At 44.9% G+C, this 25,666-nt stretch overlaps 1 protein-coding gene across 2 annotated transcripts in view; it reads left to right on the forward strand.

The window, feature by feature from the left end:
* The window catches only part of WEE2 (WEE2 oocyte meiosis inhibiting kinase), a 195,135-nt gene that overhangs the window by 88,538 nt on the left and 80,931 nt on the right, over positions 1-25,666 (forward strand). The window lies entirely within an intron of this gene.

Genomic DNA, 25,666 nt, shown 5'->3' on the forward strand with positions numbered 1-25,666 from the left:
GTTTATTGAACTTCTGGCGTAACACCTTTCATAAGTCTCCCCCAGGGCTTGGTGCATATAAGGAAGGGAGTTGGTCTTGAAGAACCATGCATCAGAGTGATACATTAGCAAACCAACATTCACTTTGTTCAGCGACGTAATCCTTAAAACACTTTTGCTCCATTCCCAAGGACGCTCAATTGCACTCCCAGATTAATCTCGGAAAAGCATTCCACTGGTCCTTCCCATTACTTACCTTGAATTTTTCTTGTTACGTCACTCCACTTGACTAGGTATCCATTGCCACCACAGTGTGGCTGATTGACATTATCTCCATATTTTTTGCAAGATTCGAAGGGATTTCCTTTACCTTGTGAGAAAAGAAAAGCACTCCATAACCAAATAGATAGGGGGAGTCTTGTCCCATGACTAATTTCCCCATTTCAAATGATCCAGGCGTTACACAGCCACTCCTGTCTAGATATAAAGGGGTCCTTCCATGTTTCTGAACAAGCTCCTGTAGCAGTTACCATGTACAGTGAAGAGCATAACTTCATTTTTTAATTTTAAAACATGGTATTGTATATCTCTCCATGTCCAAGAAAAACATTTCCATGCTATCATACTTGTGGAATTCAAGTATATTTCTAATTACTCTTAAAGTATTCATTCAAAATCCATATTACTGGTTGTGTTCTCATCATGCACAGTTTGGCTGCTTTGTGGGTACATATCTATAGTAGCCCCATATTTCCTTGCATTGGCCCATAGGTGGCATTAATACATAAAGGTCCAAATAATTACAGCCATGAATTCAGAAGTTAGTTTTTCATAGTTCCCTCCTTTCAGTATGACCCCTTTTATGCAAAGTAAAACCCAGATGCATGAATTCTACTCTTAATGGTGGACCTCTTTGCATAACCTAGAAGCCACCACATTTGGTCTACCACCAGTTCCAAGTCCACCATCAGTGATGGTTCCACACAACCTCCATCCAGTATTTTGTAAGACCAGGACATGACTAGCATGTGGAAGTAGTCTGCCCCTGTCGTATGACATCTTGTGCATTTAACTTCTGCAGTTTTCTCAAATGTTTATATTTTTGCTCGGCATTGTGAAGCTGTCATAATACTTCAAATTAGATCAGTCTGAACTTGGGAGTTTACTCACCTTGGTGAGTATACAGGCTTTATGCCACAATTTCACTATCAATGCCTAGTTTTTTGGTCTGATTCGCGGGATCTAGGTTGTGGGTTTAGCTGAACCATATTCTAGAACATGTCTGGATGTTTGTAATTTCATTATGTATTTAATACAAGGATGTGTTGGAGACGCATAGAGGCAGTGGAGTCTGGAGTTATCTGCAGTGTCTCTTCAGTGGCTGTGTTAAGTGGGCAGTACATTGCTACAAAACCTTTCTCCCGCGGCTTAGAGGCAGCCGGTGCAGACTGGGCTGACTACTGCTTTTTGTAGTCTGACCCAAGCTTGTTAAGCCTTCTAACGATCTAGATTCAGCATATGAGGGACAATTGGTGAGTTGCGGACGCGTGTGAATAGAGATCACTGCATACTTCCCCAGCCCTATTTTATGCTGCTGCTCTTACCTTTTCTTCCCTACATTGGAACGTCAAGTTTATACCACGTGGGACTGGACAAGTGGGTCTGTTGCCCTTAATACTGCCGAACCAAGTGTTGCATTGGATTCTTTGTATGGTAATCGGAGAGCTGGTGACTGCGTGCGGAAGGCCTTTGAGCCAGTTTCTTGGTGCTTACCGTGACTGATTTAGTATTCCCCTATTCTGAGAGTTGACTGCAGGCATTTGCCTTTGAGTCAGTTCTCTCGGTAGTGTGGCTGTTGACAATTACTAGAAGTCACTGAATATTTTTTCAGTTCCTTTGGAAATTTGGACTTATTTCAACTACTACTATAAGGGCTGTTTGACGAGTCTACAACCCGGAGGAGTTGGCTTTGGCTGCAAGTGCACGGAGTGGGTTTGGTTGCTCCATTATGTCCCTTCGTACTGAGGTCTGTGGCTGTACTGCATTTGGAGATTGCTGCATCCGAGTCTGGACAGGAGGGCCTCCAGGTCTTTGAAGCGCTTTGGTGGTCTTGGAAGCGCTTCAGTGGAAGAGGGGATGTATCGAACACTGCTGAAAAGGGGGCCAAGTGGGTTGGGAGCTTGGAGGTGGCCACTACATCTGTAAGGGGTGTAGGTGATTTGCCACAAAGATCTATAACTCCTGAAACATTGGGAAACCTGCTTGCTGCCCCTAGTAGTTCCCCCAACTTGCAAATGGGTGTGTTTGTGCTTTTGCAGCCTCCACCCTGAAACTGCATAAGGATGTGTAGTCCTGCCCTCATTCTGCTCCTCCGGGCCTTCCCCATCAGACTCCTTTGACTGTCTTTGTATTTGGTTCTCAGAAGGACCACTTTTCTAGATTTAAAGTATCGGCAAATGTAGGGGGGGATTCAATTATGGGGAATGTATGTGGGGACAAGAAATGACAGGGAAATGTTTGTGGCAATTCTACTGTGCATCCACAATTCTTTTATGAACCTTGTGGCTAAGAACAGGAGCGTTCTGAAAGATTACTGACTTTTGGAATTGCTGTTGGGTTGTGAAACGGTTGGGCCTCTTGCGAATCCTTATGTCCACTGATTAGGGATATGGGGGACGCGGGAGCAGGTTAAGGATGGGGATATGGGGGACGCGGGAGCAGGTTAAGGATGGGGATATGGGGGACGCGGGAGCAGGTTAAGGATGGGGATATGGGGGACGCGGGAGCAGGTTAAGGATGGGGATATGGGGGATGCAGGAACAGGTTAATGTTAACAAGGCTGTGTCTTTGGTCTGCCAAAGTGCCTCCAGGACGACTCTTGAGGTCTATGCTAAGCCCATAAGTGTGCCTCCAAGTCGTCATCAAGGCGCTCGAAGTAGAGGGAGCCTTATGGCACTACTGAGAACGATGCTCTGATGTCAAAGCTCCACTGACCCTAATAAAAATATGGCATCACAGATGCATGTCTCGTGGTTGTCCAGCAGTGGGGCTAGAAGTTGTGCATTTGCCAATGGAAACCTCACAGGCTGGCAGGTTTTGGCATAAACTGCCACCAACTGAAATAGGATGATCCTATCTGGGGGAATTCTCATCAAACGGAACAGCCCTCAATGATCAACAAGAATTGATGTCAACTGCGGTGAGGGCTAATACTGATACTCTAAATATGATGAATGATAAATAGTCTATTGTGGAGGGATATTTGAGAGGCCTTCCATGTAGAGACCAGGGTGATTTTAGCCTCCAACTACCGGTGGCTAAAACTATGATGAATCGATCTACTTTGAGCCCTGTGGGGTTGGTGGCTGGATGTAATGGTTCAGCGGGTGTGGATATCGGCGTGCCTCCTGATTCTACTTGGAGTTTGCACAGAATCTGCGAAACACACAAGTCTTTAAATATTCTTTTGGAGACCCACAGCGGGTGAGATCAGTGATATCCCTGGAGGTTCATTACTGGTTGATGTGGAGGATCATTCTTTTCCATGCTTCAGTCAGATGATCTGAGGAAAGCAGTGAGGGGGAAAGTCTAAAAATCAACCTTGGCTAAAATCTAGAGTTACCAATGTTTCCAAATAACATGTGAGCCAGTTGTCGATAACATTGATTTAAATGTTCAAGAAATTGATTGACCTACTAGTCCTATGGTACAGAAATAATGGTCAGTCCCTACCTCTGTTCTATGATCTCACTGATGGCAAGAGACGGCAATCGACTCATTTTACCCCTCTGAAGGGGCCAACGGTGCTTCAGATTTTGAATTTCTGAGGCGATTGGCAGAATCCACCAATCAAACTTTTGGACGTCCTCTGGCACAGTCTGACAGTGTATCTGACAAGACTCCTGCACGGGCCTTTTCTGGCTGAACGAGTTGTGGAAGGGGCCCAGACGATCCATTTAGTACCAGAGGGGCAGGGTCGCAAGCTGATCCTTCCACTGTTCAGCCCATAATTGGGGCCGGTACAGGTGCAGATTGCCCCATAACAGGATAGTTTCAGGTAACTTTGTGTTTGGGGAGCAGCTACCTACGTTGGGCCTTAGTGTGATGTACACCTCCAAGATTATTGGTTGGGAGGTTGAAAACATAGGCATGGACTCGGGCAGCTGAATAGGTCAAGAGGGTTGGACCAATTTAATCAAATCCACCGCTAATGTCTTTTTGGCGACATCGATCATATTTCTTGGTCTATGGAAAATAACAATCGTATGGCCTCATATTTTCATTTCTCAGATATGGTTTGTAATCTGATTTGGAACCGGAGACCAATTGTTCATTCTTTGGGCTACGCACTGGGTTGATTTGAACTCTGGTGGGGTAAGGGTGTGGGGAGATGCCCAGCTAAACCTTTTCTGACACAATCTAGGGTTGTGTCCAAGGCGATGGGCAACATCAGAGGATATGCTATCATGTGTAGCAGCTACCAGGACCAAAGATTTCACAGGACTGGTCCTGGATTGTTTGCTGTTCAAACCTTTGTCTGCAGGTGTTACAATGGGGAAATTTTCTTGGAATACTTGCGGATTGAAAAACCTTTGGCAAATATGCTAAGGTTTGTCTTATTTATGGAGTTTTAATTTGTTTAGACAGGAAATTTGTACCGAGAGGTTTGTATTGGAAGGGTTCATCACTTTTTCTTCCCTGGCTATGTGTGGAATAAAGGTTAGACCTTGCGTTGGTATTGCTATTGCCATACACACTCGTCTCATTCACGCTTTGGTTTGCGGGAAAAGGCATCCTTGCGGTGAATACCAGCTTTTCTGATCAGTTGGGAATGTCTTGTTAGTTAATATGTACTCCAACCCAGACTAACCCTGCTTTCCATTCACTTTTGTTGCAGGTATTTAACTGCTGGCTGACAGGGAGTTATCAGACCATGATTGTGGAGGGAGATTTTAATGTCCTTTTGTGCAAAGGGCAAGGGCTTTAATCTCCTATTCCAAGAGTAGGTACTCAAAATCTCATCGGGGGGGGGTTGGTCTGGGACTCATTTATGTCAACTTGGATTTGCAGCAATTGGAAGCCATCCGTGATGTGCGTATGCCTTTTTTCTTGGCATAGGGGTTCATCAGTATCCTAGATAGACCATTTGATTGTCTCATCGCTTCTTAAAACCAGATGTAGTAACTTGTCTCTTCTTGATATAGGTGCTAGTGACCATTTGATAAACTTTATTTTTTCAAATAAAATGTTTGTTTTCCAAAGGGGTAGAGAATATGCGTAACATGTAACTGAGGTGAGACAATATGTGCGATACCTTTTTGGTTTTCAAACTGAAACACATTATGCTGCTGCTAAATTACCCCTTGATCCCCAAGTTCCCACCCGCTCCCTTTCCCTTAAGTCTGCAGGTTCAATCATAGTATCACTTTAGCGGTCCATATCTCTTCTTGAATTTCAACATTACATTGTATAGGTGCATTTCAGATCGCATTGCAATTCACTACAGGCATCATTGACAGATCATTGAAATGTCTTATTCTATAGTACTGGGCTAATACACGTCACTTTATGTAATATATTTTGAACGAAATTTGGACCATTCGCCATCAATAGAGGTGCGGTCTCCATGTATAGCTGCAGTAAGATTTTCCATTCAATAGGTTTTGCGGAAACATTAATCAAGTCGGTCTTAGTTGGGAGGCGGGCCCTTTTCCACATGGTTGTGAGACAGGCCCTAGCGGCCAAAAGTAGGCCATTTATCATCCTTGGTAGTTTGGAGTTTGTACCTTCTACTTCTACCAGACCTTACAAAATATTCTTTTTCTACCCCGTCCAGCTATTTAATCCAGCTAAGCACCTCCTCCCAGTATGTCTGGACTGCTGTGTAACCCCACCACATGTGCCAATAATCAGCTTTATTACTGCACCCCCGGCAGCAGTATTGGCTAATATCTTGGTACATCTTGTCAAGTTTGGCCAGGTCTTATTGCGATCTATATAATAACTTTATACCATGCCATTTGTATTGGTAAGATATTGAGGTTTTCGCTGTTCTTCTGCATATATGGAGCCATGTCCACAGGGGGAAGTTCCCTCCCCAAATCTGTGAGGACTGGGCAGGATTTACCTCTACCAGGGCTGTGTACATCGCACTTATGAGACCCCTTGAGCACGTGCTAGTGTCTAGGAGTTTTTCAAACCGGGCGAGTTCCCCCTCTAACTAGTCCTTCCAGGTCTTTCTGGTCATGACAGCCTTTAATTTCAAATATTGGAATACTGAGAGTGGGCCTATACCTAAAGTTTCTTCGAGCTCCTGTATGGTAATGAACTTATTATTTCTCCATAGTTGTCCTGCCCTCCAACATGGCCTCATAACAGGTTTGGAACCCCCTCTGGGTTCGGCCCATAGGTGTCCCAGGGGAGAGGGCCGTGTGATCTTTCCTTTATCCGGTTTCCACACTGACCATAGGGTTCAGAGGATAGGGTGGCTTTTGATTCTGTTCAATAATTTCGGTCTGGGAACCCAGAGCCATTTTATGACATTATAGGGGAAGAGATGGTCTAGGCCCACCCCGCTGCAGGTCTACTTGATGTCTGAGATGTGGAATCAATATTCGCAGTTGAGCGGCCCTATAATACAACTGAGTCTGGGAGGCCCACCCCACCATTGTCTTTGCGGAGATAGAGTAGTGATTTGTGCACTGTGGGCTTCTTATTCTGCCATAGAAAGTTAAGGAGAGTCTTTCTGGTGGCTGTGAAATATTCACTGGGCATTTGAATGGGGAGCATCTGGAATAAATGGAGTATCTTAGGTAAGATCACCATTTTGATGGTGTTCAGGTGACCCATCCACGATAAGGTAAGTTTGGACCATCTCTCAATATCCTTCATGGCCAACGTTACTGGAGGGAAATTAGCCTCAAATAGATCTCTCAGCTCTTATGTGACGTTAATACCCAGATATCTGAGGGTGGTCAGGCAATTTTCATCCCTAGAGGGGCGAGTCGCTCCACCTCTGCATCTTTACTTTATCTATTGGTAGGACTGATTTCCCGGTGTTGATTGAGACCCGTCAGTCGGCTGTACTCTATTACTTTTAACGCTGCTGGAATAGACCTCAGGGGGTTTCTGTGCAAAAGTAGATCGGCATACAGGCCCAGTTTATGTTCTTGTCCCCCTACAGTGATTCCCTCCACCCCTTCATCCAACCTTAGTTTCTGGGTGAGTGGTTAAAGTGATGGGACAAACAATATCGCCGGTAACGGGCAGCCCTGCCTTGTACCCCTCTTCAACTCAAACCATCTGGAATAGCACCCGTTCACGGCCACAGATTCTCGGGGATGAGTAAAGTAACCTTATGGCTCGACGGAGTCTCGGTCCCAGGCCTATCTGTATAAGAACCCCTTCTAGGAAATTCCAGGCCACTGTCAAATGCCTTCTCGGTGTTTATTGACAGGAGCGTCGGGTCCCCTTTAATCTTCTGTGCTTAATGTATCAAGTGGAGTGTCTTTCTCATTGTATCGGTGCCCTGCCTCCCCGTTACAGACTACTTGGTCAGGGTGTATTAATCTCGGTAGATGTGTTTCTAACCAGGCCACTATGATTCTAGAATATATTTTGGCATCGATCATTGCTTCGGATCCCTGCCTTCTTTTGGAATAACCACAAGGAGGGCCTGTGCAAAAGATGGAGGTGCTCGCCCTGTGTCGAAGATGTCATTAAAAAGGGTTACAAGGAAAGGGGCGAAGAATGTAGACCATGTTTAAAAAAAAAAAACAAAAACAAAAAAAACCTGGGGTGAAGCCATCGTCTCCCGGGGCCTTCCCTATCTTAAGATGTTTGATGGCGTCTTTGACCTCGTCCCCCGTGACGGGTTTGCCAAGGGCCTCTGCATCAGAGTTGGATAAAGGGGGAAGGCAGGAGTCCTCGATGGGCATCAATGCTCTGTGTGGGAGGTAGCTCATTAGAGTAAAGCTCTTCGTAAAAAGCTGCAAATGCTTCCTGGATTCCTTCTGGGGAGGTTTCAGTTGTAATTGGGAGGGTATTGTCTGAGCTGTCGTGTGCACCCACCTCTCTAATCTGTGCGGGCAGTTGCGCTGCTAGGATGGCATCGGCCTTGTCCCCCTTTTCATACCATTTTTCTTTCAAATTGTAGACTGGGCAATTTTACATAGTTTAAGTGCTTTCAGTTCCTCTCTGAACTCTTTGGCCTCAGCAAGGTGTTTAGACCTGTCTTGCAAGGAAGACTGCAAGCTTCTCCGCTGTGTTTTTCTCCCTGAAGCCCTTTTCTATGTGGGTGCGCTCCCTTTTCTTTTGGGTTCCCTCCCTGATAAGGATACCCCTCCACGTGGCCTTGGCTGCTGTTACGCTCACCTGGTATCCACAGGGACGCCACCCAGCCGGGTTACTCGCTGGTGTGCTTCTCAGCTTTGCCCTGATGTGGTCTGCGGGGAAGGTTCTGCCTGAAAATTCGGGAGGACTGTTCAAGACAGACCGACTGGGGTAAGTATCCTCCCTCCACCCCTGTATGATTTCAGTCCCTCTGGCGCCCTCTCCTCACCTTGTGGTAGTTGGGCGTGCTCTCCATCCTGCCTTCTTTGCAGGGGCGCGTTAGCTTTCATGGGCGTGTGCGGTCCAGTTACTTCACTGACGCCGGCCCGTTTGATATTGTTCAGGTAGGTCTTATTGCTGTGCTTTAGTTTTGTTGCTATCCTGCATGCCTTTCTTTGTTTAAAATGGCTTTTTTCTCCCTTAGGTATGCAGAGCTTCAGCGCGGCGAACTGGCTTGGTTGAGCCCCTCTGGTAAATGATAGTGCATTAAGAGCGCTATGATGCAGTAAGTAAGCGCTATGCGCAGCGCTGCAAAGTCTTGCCTTTGCTAACCTGTGTTTTCCTTCCTTGTAGGTCGCGGTGTTCTTCAGTGCGAGTGGAATGTCCGGAGTGGTGCCAGGCGAGAGGCGACCAGCCAGGTAAGCCTTTTGAGCAGTTAGTAATTTGCAAATGTCTCTACTTCTTTCTTTAATGTTGCCTCTATCTTCCTCTTTCAGATCGTTCTGTCCGGGAGGTGTACAGATTCGAGGAAACTGATCTCGGTAGCTGCGAGTGGCTAAAGATGAAGACTGCAGGTAAGATGTTCCTGCTAATGTTCCTTTTGTCTCCTTGCAGGTTCTGCTTCTCTGAGGTTCGAGGGAATAGCTGGACACGGCGAGCGTCACGTTGCAAGGTAACACGAAGCGTGTTGTCTTGCTCGGGTGTGGTTTAAATGGCCCCAACAAAATAGTCCAGGTAATGTAGTCTCTAGGCTACCACACCCAAAACACTAGACCGCATAGCTTGGTTCCTTGGAACCAAGCTATGTGGATGCCTCCATGTTGGCTGACGACACAATAAGTAGTTCCCAAGCGCATGTTTTTCATGGTGTATGAGCCTGGCGCCATAGGCACCAGGAGTGGCCCCAAGAGTGTTTTGGAAGAGGATGCCAGGCTCGAGGCCTGAGTCAGGACTCCACCTGGCCAATGGGTTTGCCAGAGGAGGTTTTGGGCGAGGGTCGTGACAGCTGCCTCCCATACAGAGATCTTTGCAACTTCGCCTGTCATTGCTAATAAAGAATTGTTTAATTTCATTCTCCAAATCCTCTCGAAAGACCGGACCAGCCCATAAAGATTTGTTACATCTCCATTTTGTGTTGCGGTGTAAGGCCGTGGTCCGACCATGCAACTGGTTGAATGTCCGCAGTGCAGAGTACGCCTAACAGGCCTCCTGAGATGAATACAAAGTCGATTCTCATGAGGGTGTCATGTGGGATGGAACGAAAAGTGAAGCCTTTAGTGGGTGTAGATGCCTCCAACTAACGGTAAGGACATATAGGTCCAGGGAAGTTTTTATTTCGGCTTGTCTGTGCCTGGGGTGGGTTTCAAACATCATCCTTAGTTTGCCTATCCAGTATATTATTCATCTAGGTGTTGAAGTCACCACCTAAAACTAGGTGACCCTTTGACATGCTAAATATCTTTTCTGTGATTCTATGAAGAAACCTCTTTTGCCCCTGGTTCGGTGAATCAATCGTAGCAAAGGTAAGAATTGTGTTTTTAATGGCCCCTGTGACCAGCAGAGCTCTTCCAACTCCCCGCCGCCACCCCGTGGTCGACCCGGGATTTTGTGACCGCCATTCGTAGATCCTTCTGAATGAGGATTCCCAATCCCGCCTTTTTACAAATAGAGCTCCAGAAAGTGTCCCCTATGATGCCACTTGGGATATCCCTTTCACTAGCCCTCTGTCGCATCTCTTGAAGAAACAGAATATCAATGTTGGACCTCCCGAATTCTCTAGCAACCATGGATCTTAGTGGGAGAATTTAGGCCCTTAATATTAAGTGTGCATATGTTTCATTTGATTCCCAATCACTGTCGCCATCTAGCGTCTATTTGTAACCAATGTGTGCCCACACGCTCATCCCATGTACCTGTATTCCCGACTTGTCATTTGTCAAACGAACCATATCAGAATGTTGAAGGGTTGCTATCCGACCTCCCAAAACTCCCTTAAGGCGCCCAGCCTCTCTGTTCCGTTCACCAGGTGAGTACTGAGCCACCATCGGGGACTGAATGCCTGACCCCTTCATTTTGAAGCACAATTTTCGGGTGACCCCAAAGTCGCCCTGCAACAATGAACCTTTTAAACCGTGTACTCAATCAGAACCATAAGCATCTTCCCTGACAGCCCCCCCCATGCTTAGGCATTAGATGTCACAATAAGGTGTAAGGGGTGTAGGAGACGATGCATCCCCTATTGGTGGCCACCAGGCCATTCCTCCTGCTGAGCTCCTCATCCATCGTTAAGAAGTCAAACTCATCATGTGCCAGGTGAAGGTGTGTGCAGCTTGAAATGTTCTTGCACCTAGGACCCTTCTCTGTGACCTCTTGGTTTGCCAACGCTCACTTTCCTGATTGGTATTGGTTATCGGAGGCCGGCTCTTCGCCGCCCACTAGCTCCTTGATGGCGTCGTCAATTTGCGAATCCGATTAGTTTATGCCTCTGGCCTTCAGCCTCGAACATGATCAAAAATGGGTAACCCATCTGTACTGCACGCCTTTAACCTTCAGCCATGTCGTGAGGGGTAAACACCGCTGTCTTTTTGCAAGGGCAACTGATGAGAGGTCCTGAAATATTGTCACTCGCGTCGGATTTAGCAATATTGCACCACTTGACTTGGCTTTCTCAGATTTGTCTGTCTCGATAATTATGGAAGCGGACCAGGATGGAACGCGTGCCTCCCAACCAGTCTGCCGGCCCCGTGGAGCCGCAATTTTTGTGGCACAGATGGAATCGTCATTGAAGAGCTGCTTCAGGACTCGGTAAATGGTATTGTTCAACTCTCCTTCGGTCTCTCCTTCCCTCTGCGGGATCCTGGTAAACCGGGGTTATTCCTCTCCCTGTTTTCAAAGTCGTCCACCTTTAGCACAAGGTCGACCTCTCTGCGTGCCATGTCTCCAAGGCGCAAATCTATCTGTGCTTCAGAGTGTCAAGGGAAGACTTGATTGTGCTCCACCTCCGTGAGTCTATCCTCCATCTTGTCCAGCTGGTTGGTGATCTTATATACTTTGTTCCCAATGTCAGTGTGTATGCCCCTCATTTCCTCCAGGAGCGCAGCAACGTCTCCTTTTGTGGCGGTTGAGTTATGGTTGTCTGAAGCCATTGTCCATGATAAATCGGGAGAATTGTCGTTGTGGGCAAAAGCGAATCGGGCCAACCTGTCCTTATATTCCATGCGCTATCGCAATGCACACACCCAGAGTTGTCTTGCAGTGGTTATTGCAATTCAGGGATACGCTGGTTATGCTGGCTGCCGGAGAGGGGAGGTCATTAGCGACAGTCTTGGGGTTGGTCACACAATGGGTTCAAGTATTGAGTGTGCAATATTTGTTGGGCGGCACTGGGCTGTGCAGGGGAACCCAATTTTGAGCCGGGGCGTTCTTCAGTTAGGCATGTTGCATAGTCCGGCCCCTATTGGCACAAGTGTTCTCGTCGTATGTAGGGTCTACGGGCGGGCACACTCCCCGGACTGGGGGCCCTCACACCTGTGACGCACAATCCAGGTGATCCAAAGGCTAAGCTATCTGGTTTGCATTGCGTCTATCTCACCATGGCTTGTGTGGTGGTTGCTTGTCGTCCCTTACATATGCCACCAAGCACAAAGGTCAAGTAATCGTGCCTGTCTGCACACCAACTGGTTATCTGGAGAAAGGGAGATCCTCTAAGGCCCCAACAGGTTGTCACCTTGTGGCGTGCAAGGGTGGTGTCTGGTTACACCGCACCCAGCTCATTCCAGGGGGCCGAGGACTCTGCCAAAGCACGGGGGGGGGTCATCACGGAGCAGGCCCACCCCAGTGTGCACTTCTTGCCCACCGTAGTGCTTACAGTGCTATGCGGATGACACTCAGCTAATTTTTAGGCTACCCTCTGCCACCTCTGCTCCCTCTCATCTGACTGTCTGCCATCCAGGAGTGGTGTGCCGCCAATGATCTCTGCCTGAATGCCAGCAAGACTGAGATTCTCCTCATCGGTACACCCACACCCTCCTTTCCTATCACTCTCTGGCCGGCCTCTCTTGGCCCTCTCCCTGCTCCCACGTGCGAGGCTAAACCTCAGGGTCACCTTCGACTCCACACTCCCCTTCTCTCCTCACATCTGTCTCTAAGAAGTCACACTATCAGCTGCACCTCCTCAGAGGTAGTCTTACTTTCCTCTCCTTCCCCCAGAAGCTCACTGTCTCCAGAGCTGATTCTCTCTAGGTTGGACTATTGCAACAGCCTCCGTCTAAATCTGCCTGCTTCTACTCTCCGCCCTCTGCAGTTCATCCAGAACCGGACTGCGAGACTTGTCCTCGTATCTCTCCAGGCCTGAAATCTCTGCACTGGCTCCTAGTAGCTGCAAGGATTACGTTCAAAACCCTCTGCATCGTCCACAAGGCCGCCTGGGGCCTCAATACCTTCAACTCACTCTTCCTAAATATCTTCCTTCTCAAGCTCTTTGCTCATCCGCCTCCAACTCCCTCAGGGTCAGTCGCTTCTCCAAGCAACGAGTTGGTGGTAGATCACTTTCTTCGGCCGGGGCCTCCCTCTGGACAGCCTCCCTGCCCCCTGAAACTTAATCTCTGGTTCCGGAAGCACCTCATAACCTTTATTTGCTTCTGCATTTTCTCCTCCTCTCCCCTGCTGGTACTGAAACGGCACTGGTTTACCTGGCCACCCTCTGATCTCTGGCCCAAGTCTCCCGCTCTGCCAGTCGCACACCTGCACTGCCCTCCTGGAAACCCCCGCACTTGGGACTGTTCTCTGTATCCCTACAGTCCCACCATGAGCACTTGACACCCGATGCCTGCACTTACCCTTTTTCCTTGCACTTGCCACCTGCTGGCCGTACTTTACTATTGATATTTATTCTATTATCCCATGTAATGCACTGTCCCCTTCACTCCCCACCCCCTGCACTTTCCCCTTCCCATGCACTTGCGCAATCTGAAGGACACCTGGCCTAGTAGGTTTGTTGTCTTGTCTCCCCTTCCTCCCCCCTTGCCTCATCGCGCCTTGAAACACTTGTCTGTATAGGTGCGTTATAAATGCCTTATCATAGATCATATCATATGTCGGGCGTTGGGGAACCCAGAAACCAGACCAGCCCCAACATGCAGGTCATCCCTCGTGGCACCCCCACACCTCCGCTTAGCACAGGCCAGGAAACTTGTTTGCAGAAAACCTCAGGAGCAACACCACAGGCACTCGGCTCGCTCGTCAGCACTCCTGGTGAGTCAACGGGAGCCCCACGGTTCCTGGGCTTGGTCAAAGGACGGTGCGGCACTGCAAGCCAGGAGGGGGCTGCAGCGGCAGCTCCAGGTGTCAAAGTAAAGGATTGGGGCTTTCCACTTCTCAGCGGGGTAGCAATGCCTTAAGCAATGCAGAGGGATGGGGCAAAGCCGATGAGGGGGTCAAGTCTCACAACAGACAGCAGTCGCGCCCGCCCTGCAGGCTGCCACAAACTATGGCGGGGGGGCGACTCCTAGTGCCTCCAGCTGGCAAGTCTGGTTAGCAACCCTGCAATTATTGGCGACTGCAGCAGGGCGTCGCAGGTCACTGCACAATTTCTCCGCAATATTGCGGAGCAACCGCAAGGCATCTGCTGGGCCCAATCCACGCAGCCGCCTGTTACGCGCCAGTCGCCTCCAGGAGTGTGTAGCAGATCTTCGGCATTGAGGGCCCAATTTCGTTCTGGTTTTTACCCAGCACATTCTCCACTCCGCTCAGCAGATGTGGTGGGCAGCAATTGGGGGTGAATGGGGGGGCACATTCACAAACTGGGGCCAGGGGCACGGAGAGACTCTTAACACGTCTCTCATCCATGCGCCCCCTGGTGGCCGTCTCCATGTCAAACCGTTTAATGAAAGGTTTGACCGCCAAGCATGCAGTCTGCCCTATGCTGGTACCTATATCTGACAGGATGGGATTTGTCGTTGGAATGGGAAAATGTATAGTAAACTCATGAACCACATCCTAGAAGAGGATACTTTGTTGGCGAGCAGTCGGTTTGGTTTTTATGATTATGTACATCAGCAGTTTGCAGCCTAGTCAATGACTGTATTAAGGTGTGCTTTGACACTGGGGTTTGATCCAGGGGTTCTTTTCCCCATTGGTTTGACCAAAGGATCTATGATTCCAAAGGGCTAGACCAGCTATTAGCCTGATAAAAAGGGGGAGGGGAGACTTGAGTGTCAACGACACAAATGTTAAATCTTAGGTTTGAGCGTTTCCTAAAAGATAATCAAGCTGTTGAAGTCCCTGATGAATGCAAATACTAGACAATTCTGGCTTTGCATAAATAAGAAAATAGCTACGGGAATGCAATTCAGGAGAACTTCAGTGTCTTTTTTTTTCACTGAAAAATGTAGTATTCCAGTCAATCTGCATCACCAAGCTGACCAATTGAAGAATCTTGTTTTTGTGGGTACTTGCCCATGGCAAATCAAAAATGTAGTTTGAGATTAATAGATTGAAACCATCTAGGGCACCTGGTCCAAAAGGACCCGGTTGCATGGTCATATTCTTTAAAGCAATACTTTAATGTTTCTCATAGTTCTAGGTTCCTGGACACAAACTATTATTCCCATCTACAAAAAGGATCCTAGTGACCCGGGCAATTTTAGGCCCGTTGCCTTGATGGTTTTACTCCATTTTGCTTCAGACCTGAATAGCTTTCTCAGTAAAAACACTCTCGCTTTCAGGTGCGATTTCGGCAATTGATGGGAACACTGTTGAAAGCAACATTAGTAAAAACATCTGCTGCTCAGTGCAAAAACTGTCTGGGGGGGGATACTTACGGCCCCCCTGGATTTGTCTTCAATCTGATTGTGCGGGGGCAAGCTCCTGGGGCTTAATATTCCTAGGAAATTGGTACAGTTAATTGTTTTGCTGCATGAGAATTAATACATATGTATTTGCCTTAATTGCTGTTACTAGGTTTATTTTTGTACAATTGGGCTTCAGACAGGGGTGCACTTTGGCCCCAATGCTCTCTGTACCTGTGGGGTTCACGATTTGATACCTGTGAGGTTGGGACATTTGACAATCCATTGGTTGGCCTTCGCAGATCTGACTCTGCGAGGCCTCCAAGGGAAGCTCAACATTTTTCAGTCTTACGCCCGCTATAACAATTTGGGGGCAAACAGTGCAAAATCGAAAGGGTGGTCTTTTCGAGGGAGCTAAAACCCAAGGTTTTATGACCTGCATACTGGGGACTGAATCTCTGGAGTGGGTGGCATATATTCGCTATCTGGGCTACAATTTATCCACTACATCTATAAATGTGTGGAGAATGGCATTGATGGTAAGGTGGCGGCTCCACTGCATTTTTAATAACTGTGTGCAGATTGTGTCCTGTGTTGAGATATTACTTGGGTAGTGCTGCTATACGGGTTGGACATGGCATCTGTAAACCTGGGCCCTTGTCTTGACACTATGCAGGGCCTACTCTGGAAAAGTGTTTGGGCTTTTAAGTCCAGTCCCAAACGTGATAGTTTGCCATGGATTGCGTTTGATTATCCTACAGGCTAGATTATATTGGAGACGGCTAAAGATCTATTTTAAGATCCATCCATTGCCGCAATTCTGTACTGGTTTGCATAAGATTATGGAAAACTGCTCTGTGAAATCTATTACGGTTTATAGGGCAAGTATGTGCAATCTGCTGGATTGGATCTACTGAAAGGGGGAATGTTGGAAAATCCTGATCTTGTCAAACTAAAATTGTTTGGAGATGATTGGAGAATGAAGCTGGAAGCTTTAACAACTTATTCAGCAATTTCCTCTTTGGACTGGCTACTTTTAGTGTTTTCCTTGTGAGAAGGCACGTCATGGAGATTTAGGCTAAAGCAAATTCATACCAAGGAAAAGACTATCATTGGACTATCTACTGAGGGGGTTTCCACTAATACATGTCGCTTTTGTAGGGGTAATTCTACTGTGGAAAAATGAAGACCTTGGAGAGCGACCTCCTTTCAGAAGGAATGGGATTGTTTTTCTTTGCACTATTCCAAGGAGCTGCTTTGGTCGCGTCTTATGTCGGTCGAGAATATATCTGACTATTGCTCGAATATATCTGACTATTGCTCTTGTTTGTTTTTTAAGGTAAATTGAGCGTTTCTGTTAAACTTGTATTTTATTAAGATTGTTTTTGTTTTAGATCTTTTATGTACCGTATTGTAACTGTTTAGGTTTTTTGTAAACCATGGCACATAAAATAAAAAACAAGGATGCAGTGTAGTTTCCTTTGGCACTGTCACTTGTTTGGAAGGCGGCTTTAAATCACAAATATTGTAGTGTGATCAGTGGACCTTTCCTCAATTGGTTCTGCACCTATGCTAGGGATAGTTCCCATTTGGAAACATGCCCTCGGCCCCCTCTCACAGCTATCGTGGATTGCATATTGGTGGAATTTCAAAGTGGTAGGGTTCTTGAATACTTCAGCGTTTTATTGTAGCTTTTAATGGTGAATACGGGCAGGTATCTTGATATCCCTTATAATCCCTGCTTGCATTCTGGTTTCCCACTGATCGTCCCTCCATTTTGACATGAGAAGGTGGAGGAGCCTTCATGTATCATAACTAGCATGGGCTACCAGGTGATGGGTCTGGCACTCCCACCCATTGAGTATTGCTTGGTCATATCAGCAAGCTTCAGTCTGGCTGTGCTTGTATACAATATGAACGGCCTCACAGCTGTCAAAGGGACAACCTTTGGTTTTTGAGTAGCACAACAGTTTATTACTTGGTGCCATCCTCCCCTGCAGCAATGGGGTTTCTTTCCCCAGTGCTGTAAGACTGTAGGGACGTTGGGCATGCTTCAGCATTACTATCTTATAAATTGACCTGATTCCTAGTCACAAACTACCAGACACTTTATGCCTTGATGCCCATTTTAGGTTGATGTTAATCACTGGATGTATGGTTCGGTGTGTTAATGCGAACATTTCAGATTTGGTCTGGGTACTGAGTATTCACCAAATTTGGTTACAGCTGCCATAACTGGTGCCAGGTTTCTGGGTCTCTACTGTACATTAATGCATCATCCGCAAAGGATAATGTACCACATCTGAGGCGTATAACTCACGGTCTGTAGATCTGCAAGTGGTTCAATTGAAAAGCAAAGTTGTGGAAGTGGGTACCCCTGTCTTAAGCCCCGTCCCAGCAGGAAAAGAGAAGTTACTATTTCCAATCCTGATCTTGGCAACCAACTGGGTATACAGTAATTTAATAGCGGATATGTACTGGCTGGAACCATTTGTCTTCACTTCAAATAAGAAATTCCAAGAGACTCAATTGGAAGCTTTCTCTGCGTCCGACACTGCCACAGCAATACAGTGGGTTAAACTTGAAGTAATATATTGCATAGACGCCTCATACTTAGTGCGTTCATCTCTGATAAATCTTGATTGGTCAGGATGTACTTTGGTAGCTAGAGGCCTTGCAAACATTTTAGAAGGTACTTAATGGACATTCCTCAGGGGCTGCAACAAGCGTGTGATAACTGCTTCATATAGAGGGAAAGGATGAATTCCTACACAGTGCCTCTTCCCACACTAAATATGGCCCAAGTTTGTTTTTCTAAAATTATGTAGCTGGCCCATCAACGTGGCAACTGTCTGTATAACGTTAATTGTGTTCTTTGGTGTCTCATCAACGTTCCCTTAATTTGACAAAGGAGCGTACTAATGTGATCTCTGCTTGTATTGTAAAGCAACACTTGCCACAAAACAAAGGGACGACTGCGAGCCCCTCAGCCCTCGAGTCCCAAGCCGACTCTTAGGCCGTAATTTATTAACACTCCTACAATTACTGCATCCAAACAAGCAAACCATCACTTTGTTCTCCGTCCACACAGCTTGCAGCTTCTTAGACCGCCGGCAGGTGAACCTTGCAATTGAAGCTTTTCATCCATATGGTTATAAATTACTTATAGAGCACTAAATATTGACATTACTTCGCTAACACGGCTGTGACTGAATTTAGTTACGGTGACTGCTGGCACTATCTGCTTTTGAGCCCATTTCTGATATTCCACGCTGTTATTTCCATTGCACAACTTTCAACAAATCTAGCTGAGATACGTACTCAGTTGGGGTGACTGTTGGCATAGTCTGCCTTTGAGCCCTTTTTTAAATGCCCCATTGTATGCATGCAGAATACCCTTTTCTATTTCTCCTCTGATAGTCAACAAATCCCCAGCACAAAAGCGCAGGGCATTTGGCTTTATTTCAATAGAAATGTACAACAAGAAGCTCCATATTCAAAGATGACCAAGCGCACCGAAAACAGGCTTTCAAACCTTACCAATGCATAGTCTGACGTCTTCTGCTAAAGCTCGGGAATTACACCATGCTCATAATAGTATTTGCTAAAAATATGGATAAAGTTCAGAATTCATGTCGCCGCTCGTAATGGCTGGACAATGCAATTCAAACAATTAGTCATTTTGGTAAAACACCTTGACCCAAAATATTGACTTCAGTCTCAACCTCCACAATGAAACAACATATAAATACTTTAGCAAACAAAAGACACGTAAGATCTCAGTCTAAGTGCTGTAGAAAATCTTTCATGGATTACAAGTCTGATGCCACCAAAACACAACGAAAACAAGGATCCAATGATTCTCACAATGATAACCTGTATAAAGGAAACTTGATTCCCTCTTTAGAACTTACACACAATGCTGGTACTAATGTTGGGGACCAGCTCCACTTCTCCTTCCTCACAAATGGCATTGCCTCTTAACTCCAACGGAGGACCCAATATAGAAGTAAATATTCTACCAGATAACTTTGTTGCAGAGGAACTTCTAATTGACAAAAACCAGCATATCGATACATCCAGACCGAAAGATACAGCACTATCTCCACTGAGTTTCGTGTTAACCTAGTTAGTAAATGTCTTTGAAACATTGATGGAATTAACAAAAGTCGGATGTTCAAATTTTGTTGTACTTCAGCCTTAAACACGCGATCCAAAGTACTCACTTCTCTCATGACACAAAACGACATGTTACAAAAAAGCTTTCAAATCATTGTCGAATGAACTTCTGCTTAAAAAAAGCAATGAGTCATCATGGTTAGAACTTAAAACACTTCTCGTCCGTGGATTCGACGAAAACAGCAGCTACAGACAAAATCTTTAATTCAAGATCTTTGCAGTGGAAACGATACTCCACTTTCAGTGTCGACTCTTGAATATCTGAGATTGGCACAACGAGCACCAGCCTCAATCTTATGGAGGAAAGGCATTGGATTCATTGTCACAAAAATCTGCTCCAAAGAAGTCCAATGATCTGGAAAAGTAAATATTTAAGGTGGATGTAATTATGCAACTGTCACTAGAATAAAAAAACAACCAAATAACAAATTGAGGGAAAATACTTTTTTTTTCAAAGCATTTGCTAAAACAAGCAAGAATAATGAACAATCAAAAAAAATCCCCAGAGAAAAGAATAGAGGCCACAAATGCCAAGTCGACATCTAGTGAAGATGTGCAACCTTCTACCTTGGCTGATGAAATTGTCCCAAAAATACTCGGTGAAATTTAAAAAACTACTGGATCTCAAACTGAAGATGATTCAAAAAGAACTAAATCCCCCCATAAAAGTATTGAAGCTAATTAAAAACATCAAATTCTAAACCATCTTGTGCTGTCGCAATTCAATTTCCAGATTCACTAACCAATACACAAGCAAATGTGTCATTGCTACAAAAGACAGTTCCTGTTGTCCATGTGTCACCCAAAAACATTCCAGCTGTATCCCCTTAACAACTCAAACTGTTTTCAGCCCTCAAAGTGTGGTTTCAGCTGACAAATCAGAATAAAAGTCGGAGCTCTAAATGGAACCAGAGATATATCTTTTCTCTTCAAATGAGACAGATTGTCTTTTCCCTATTGATAATTCACACAAACTGTAGAACTAATTTGACTGCAGAGGGCGTACAGGCTCTTCAGTATTGTACACCTAAACCTAAAGATCTAGGTGTTAGGTCTTCATTACCAAACCTACACTGGAACCTGTAAAAACCTAGATTATTGCTTCAGACCCTAAACAAATGTCTGGACCTGGTCAGCATATGGGATTGGAAAAAATGTGTAAAAGGAATAAGTTGCATGTCTCTTGCCACACATATACACAACTTTAGATGACCAACTGTCAAATTCTTGAGAGTTGGAACACACGAAGACCTGTCACGACCTTATCCCCACTGAGGGTTCACGGGGCCCTAAAGACCTTATTCGGTTCCCCTTGGATTCCTTGGAGCCAGTTTTGGCGCTGTTGGCATCGGAGAGACCTGCTGGGATGGGGTTTCAATGGGCAATGGAAAAGCATGGCCGTCCCCATGAGGAATACTGGGGAACTGCATTCAGCGGTCTAGCATCCACTTACCAGTTCGTCAGGAAGACCATCACCTCCAAGACATCTTTCGTTCCTTGGATTCCTGAGAACTACTCATCTTCAGTTCTTCTCGACCTGCAAGACAAACAATAGCACAGGTTAGCCATTTGCAAGGACGCTCTCTGCGCCGCTTGGCGTACCATCTTGCCTTCTTGAGCTTGGCTGCGGCTTCCATCGCAACTTCCAGCATCTGCAAAAAGGGAAAAGGTTAATTGGTGCAAACCCTGATAAAGACATTGCTTTCACCTTTAAAGACTTACCTGAGAAGAGGGAGTTGCAGCCGATCTGAACTCCGGCCCTCGCCAGTGAAGGAACTCGGCGGAGCGGTGCCTTTAACGACGCGCCCCTGCCCAGTGCGGCAGGACAGAGTGCATCCTTATAGAAATCAAGGTGAGAGAAGTCCCCTGGGGAACTGCATGGGGAACCCGGGAGGTGGGTCGCAAGGAAGGGACAGCAGTTAAACTTCACCTCCTGTCTTCTAGAGCCGATCCTCGACAGCCCGAACTCAAGGAAAGGTGAGAGGTCCCAAAGAGCATCCCGGCTCATCGTGAGGCATCTCCGTGGAAACAAGGTGAGCGTTTCACCTTCGTCATTTCATCACAAATCGCTGCAACTATATTCAAGGAATATAACATTGTATTATTCCAAGAAACTTTGTTCACATCTAACCCAGCTTTAGACTGCTATACCATTGTTTCCCAACTAGCAACCAGTTCAATTGGTGGGCGACCATCAGGCGCTCTGTCGGCAGTAAAAAAAACATGTTCGGCCAGAATGTAGAATGTATTACCAATACTATGCATGGCATATTGGTATCCAGGTGTATTTTGAAATGGGTCATTCAGAAAGAGGTCTCTTAATATTTAATCTTTACTGGAACCCTACTTTATGCCAATTGATAAGTAACACCTTTCCCACATTCTGACTGAGCTGAACGTAAAATGTTCCCATGATCCAATCATCTGAGATTTGAATGCATGTTCACCTTTTAGCAAGATCTTCAATTTCTTTGTTCTCACAATGGAATTTGCATATAGTAAATGGGAATTTAAGTTCTGATACCACCCCCCTCTCCCCCTGCCACAACCCGAGTTTTTCCAGAATAGATTTTTGTTTCATGAGTTATACCTTTGCTGCAAATGGTTCAAGCTAGTCCCCTGGAGACCAATCTATGAACTACCTACAAATTGCCTTTTGTGTGCAAAATCATATAACCAACAAGACTTGTATCTTAAAACTCCAGGGGAAATCCTATTGTTGGATTTGTAAACAAAGGTAAGCATCTCAATCAGCAGTTAGAAAAATACTTCTGCATGGCTCATTAGGAGAGCTTGAAATCCTGAGTTCTCCAGGAACATACGTTGAATTCTTGTGAGATCTTTGCAAACCTAAAAGAGTAGCTATAAAAAATACTTACACTTTTGACCAATTAACTTATAATTAAAAAAACAATTGAATAGAGACCAACCCCTTAAAAAAAAATCTCGACTCCATATCTCTGGCAGTCGAGTTGGCAAAACTGAAACATCTACAAACGCTGGTCTCGTGGTCATCTTTTGAACCGAAGGATCAATGATGGGCACAATATGCCAAAAACATTTCTATCTTCAGAAACGAAAAATGTCTGGCCGTTGGTAAATCACCAAAGTGAAACTCAAACCATACAATACTTTCTCTGCTGCGGACCGGCAGTCTTATTTTAACGTTCATTAGCTTTCCTATACAATCTTACATTGACGACTGTATTAAATGGTCCCTACAGATTAACAAAGATGAAATCGCAAACCTCATGTCGGTCTCAAAATCACGAGCAGCTGGACCTAATGGTCTAATCAGATACGCAAATCCTCATACTTGGTCAAGCCACACAACTGTTCAAGAAATGTGCAACTAAAGTAATTACCAACTCTTATAAAACGGCTATTATAATCCCCAGCCATAAACTGCGATCTACAAGATCCTTCTAGTTATAGGGTAATCGCTCTCATGGATTGCGATAGTAAAATCTTTTCTTGCATTGTTCTCATAGTATATGATGGTTAGTAGCCCATTTATGCAACTATCAAAATGCGAACTGGATTCAGAAAAGGGCTCAACTATTTTGAACGGCATTACTCTTAACACCTTACAAGCACCAAGTCAAAAAGTACAATCTCTTCCAACATGCATAGCCTTTTCAAAAGCTTTTGTCTTGGTAAATGGGTCAAAACTTTGGCGAAAACTGAAGGCCTGGAATATACCCAAGGGGGTTATTGCAAATAATTATCGCTTTACATAACCAGACCCCCTACAGAGTTACTTAACTTACAAGGTGAATTATCTTCAAACATTCTGATTGATAATGGTGAGACAAGGGTGCCTTCTTGAAGATTTAGTTCCTTTTTTGCAAAATTCTATCTTTGCTTCGCCATCATTGGGATTGTCCATCTACTTGCCTATGCAATGATATAGCCTTAATAGACAACACCTGATTGGGTTGAAAACGTCTATTGGCTTTAGAAAGATATGCACTGGAGAATTTTTTTTTTTATTTTTTAAATCCAATTAAATCAAACATTATTTCGGAAAAGCCCAGCATCAAGTTTCATAAATCCAATGGCATTCGGCACAACAATCCATTCCTGTCATTAAGGAAGTTTAAGTATTTGGGACTTGATCTCGGAGCCCGTTCATTACTTACCGTAGAGCTCGAAAGGAAAGCACTTAAATATATGTGCCAGCTATTTTGCCACATACTGCCAGTTTTCGTTGGTCACCTTGATCTAATTATGTAAGGGGAAAATAATTCCAGCTTTACTATATGGAATGGAATGCACCACTTATTCTTGCATGATCAATTGGGACAGATTAGAGGGTTATATATGGAAAAAATATTCTCTCCCTCAATTACCAATCGCTAGATTGAGATCGGAGTTCGGTTTACACTCTAGCCAAGCTCACGGTCATTGGAAAGTGTTAACCTTGTTTAGGCTGATTTTGGCTCCTCTTGAGCATACATTGTACAAAGATATCGGTGCATATACTGATTCTCGTAAAAATAGTTTTCTCAATAACATCTAGGATAACTCTGTAAAGATTCTAATGCAGTGTGAATGCTCCAATCAGACTTTAATTGAAAGTCAAAGCGCTAATGCACACAGATTGCAAAGAAACGAGCCTCAATCGGCACCTTAAAGAAATCTCAACTTTGCCATATGTGACAAACCGAGCTGATATCGGTTGCATTCTATTAGGTTTCCCAACCCTATGTGGCGTATATAAATGCGTTTTCGATTGGGCCGGACCAAGACCAATGTGACTGCCTCTGGAATACATCAGACGGAGAGCGTCTTATTCAAGATATGCGCCATTTAAATTGGTTGTCGAGCCACTTGGTTACTTCGAGATACATATTTCACTAACTTTGTATCATCCTTCCTGGATTTCAACACAGGATTTTTGGCTTAGACTCTCAGCCTGTAAATATATTATCTATTGCTTTATTGAAATTACTAAATGATTTTAACTTCATAACCTTAGCTCTTCAAACTAAAAAGATCTCAGTAAAACTGAAATTTTGTGATTCCATTTTTATAAAAAACATCCGTCAGTCTGTATTTTATATATTGTGCATTTTGTGATAAAGTTTATCTTCAAATGTGATACTTATTTCCTCCTTCCCTATGCTATGTATGATTAAAATGATTGAAGTGACTCATTTTTTACCCTTTTTACTTGTAGTAATTTTCTTTATTGTATCTTTTGTACAACGTGTACAGGTCTTTTTTTAGTTTTTTAGACTAAATGCACAATAAAATAAATCTGCAAGAAACCTGGGCCTCCGCTACTATTTTTTTAAAAATGTATTTTTAAAAAAACACAATCACATCATTGTAACATATATATATACAACAAATATAAACATCATGCAATAATCACCGCTATTAACTATATACATCAGAAACACACACCTCCCCCCAGGAGTCACAATACAATAATACATGTCTAATACACTAATAGAAATCTGCCCCAAATCTTATTAAATAATGCATCTTTCTTTTCCCTCCGATACAGCACTCTCTCCATATCTGCTAGAGAATGCATCTCTGCAATCCATTCCTCAATAGTAACAGGGGTAGACTGTTTCCAACGTCTCAAAATGAGCTTCTTACCCACCGTTGCACCACGAAAGATCCATTTCTTCTGAGAACTAGTCAGATCGTCCAGCAAGTTCCCGCTACCCAGTATTATGGTCTTAAAATTTTCTTCAAGAATCTTCTCACAGATCTGGTCAAATTCACCCTCACCCTTGAACACTCCCACAACATATGCTCAAAGGTGCCCACCTCATGTAAGCATGCCCAACATTCAGAATTGTCACACATACCCCTCTTCATCATTCTCAGGCGTCCAGTATGTCACATTCTCACAAATACCCATCCAATCATCCTCCGTAATATCTTCAATTCTTTTCCAATCTACTTTTAAAGCGTCATTAGCCCGATAATTTACAACCAATCTATAGACAACTCGCCAGGCCACATCCACTCACTCCAGGTTGCCAACAAGCATATCTGTATTGATTTTCTTTTCCATAGCCACAACCCCCACCGCCCTCCTAATCTTCCGATAATCTGCTAGGGGAATAGTAGGAATGTCAAACTTCAACTGCATCTCCCTAGCTTTCATCCAATTCAAGCCATTGAACAGATCGCCAATCCACCGCACA

The sequence above is a fragment of the Ambystoma mexicanum genome, chromosome 12, assembly GCF_040938575.1.
Source record: "Ambystoma mexicanum isolate Mex_15411 chromosome 12, UKY_AmexF1_1, whole genome shotgun sequence".
In the NCBI taxonomy this organism is placed as follows: Eukaryota; Metazoa; Chordata; class Amphibia; order Caudata; family Ambystomatidae; genus Ambystoma; species Ambystoma mexicanum.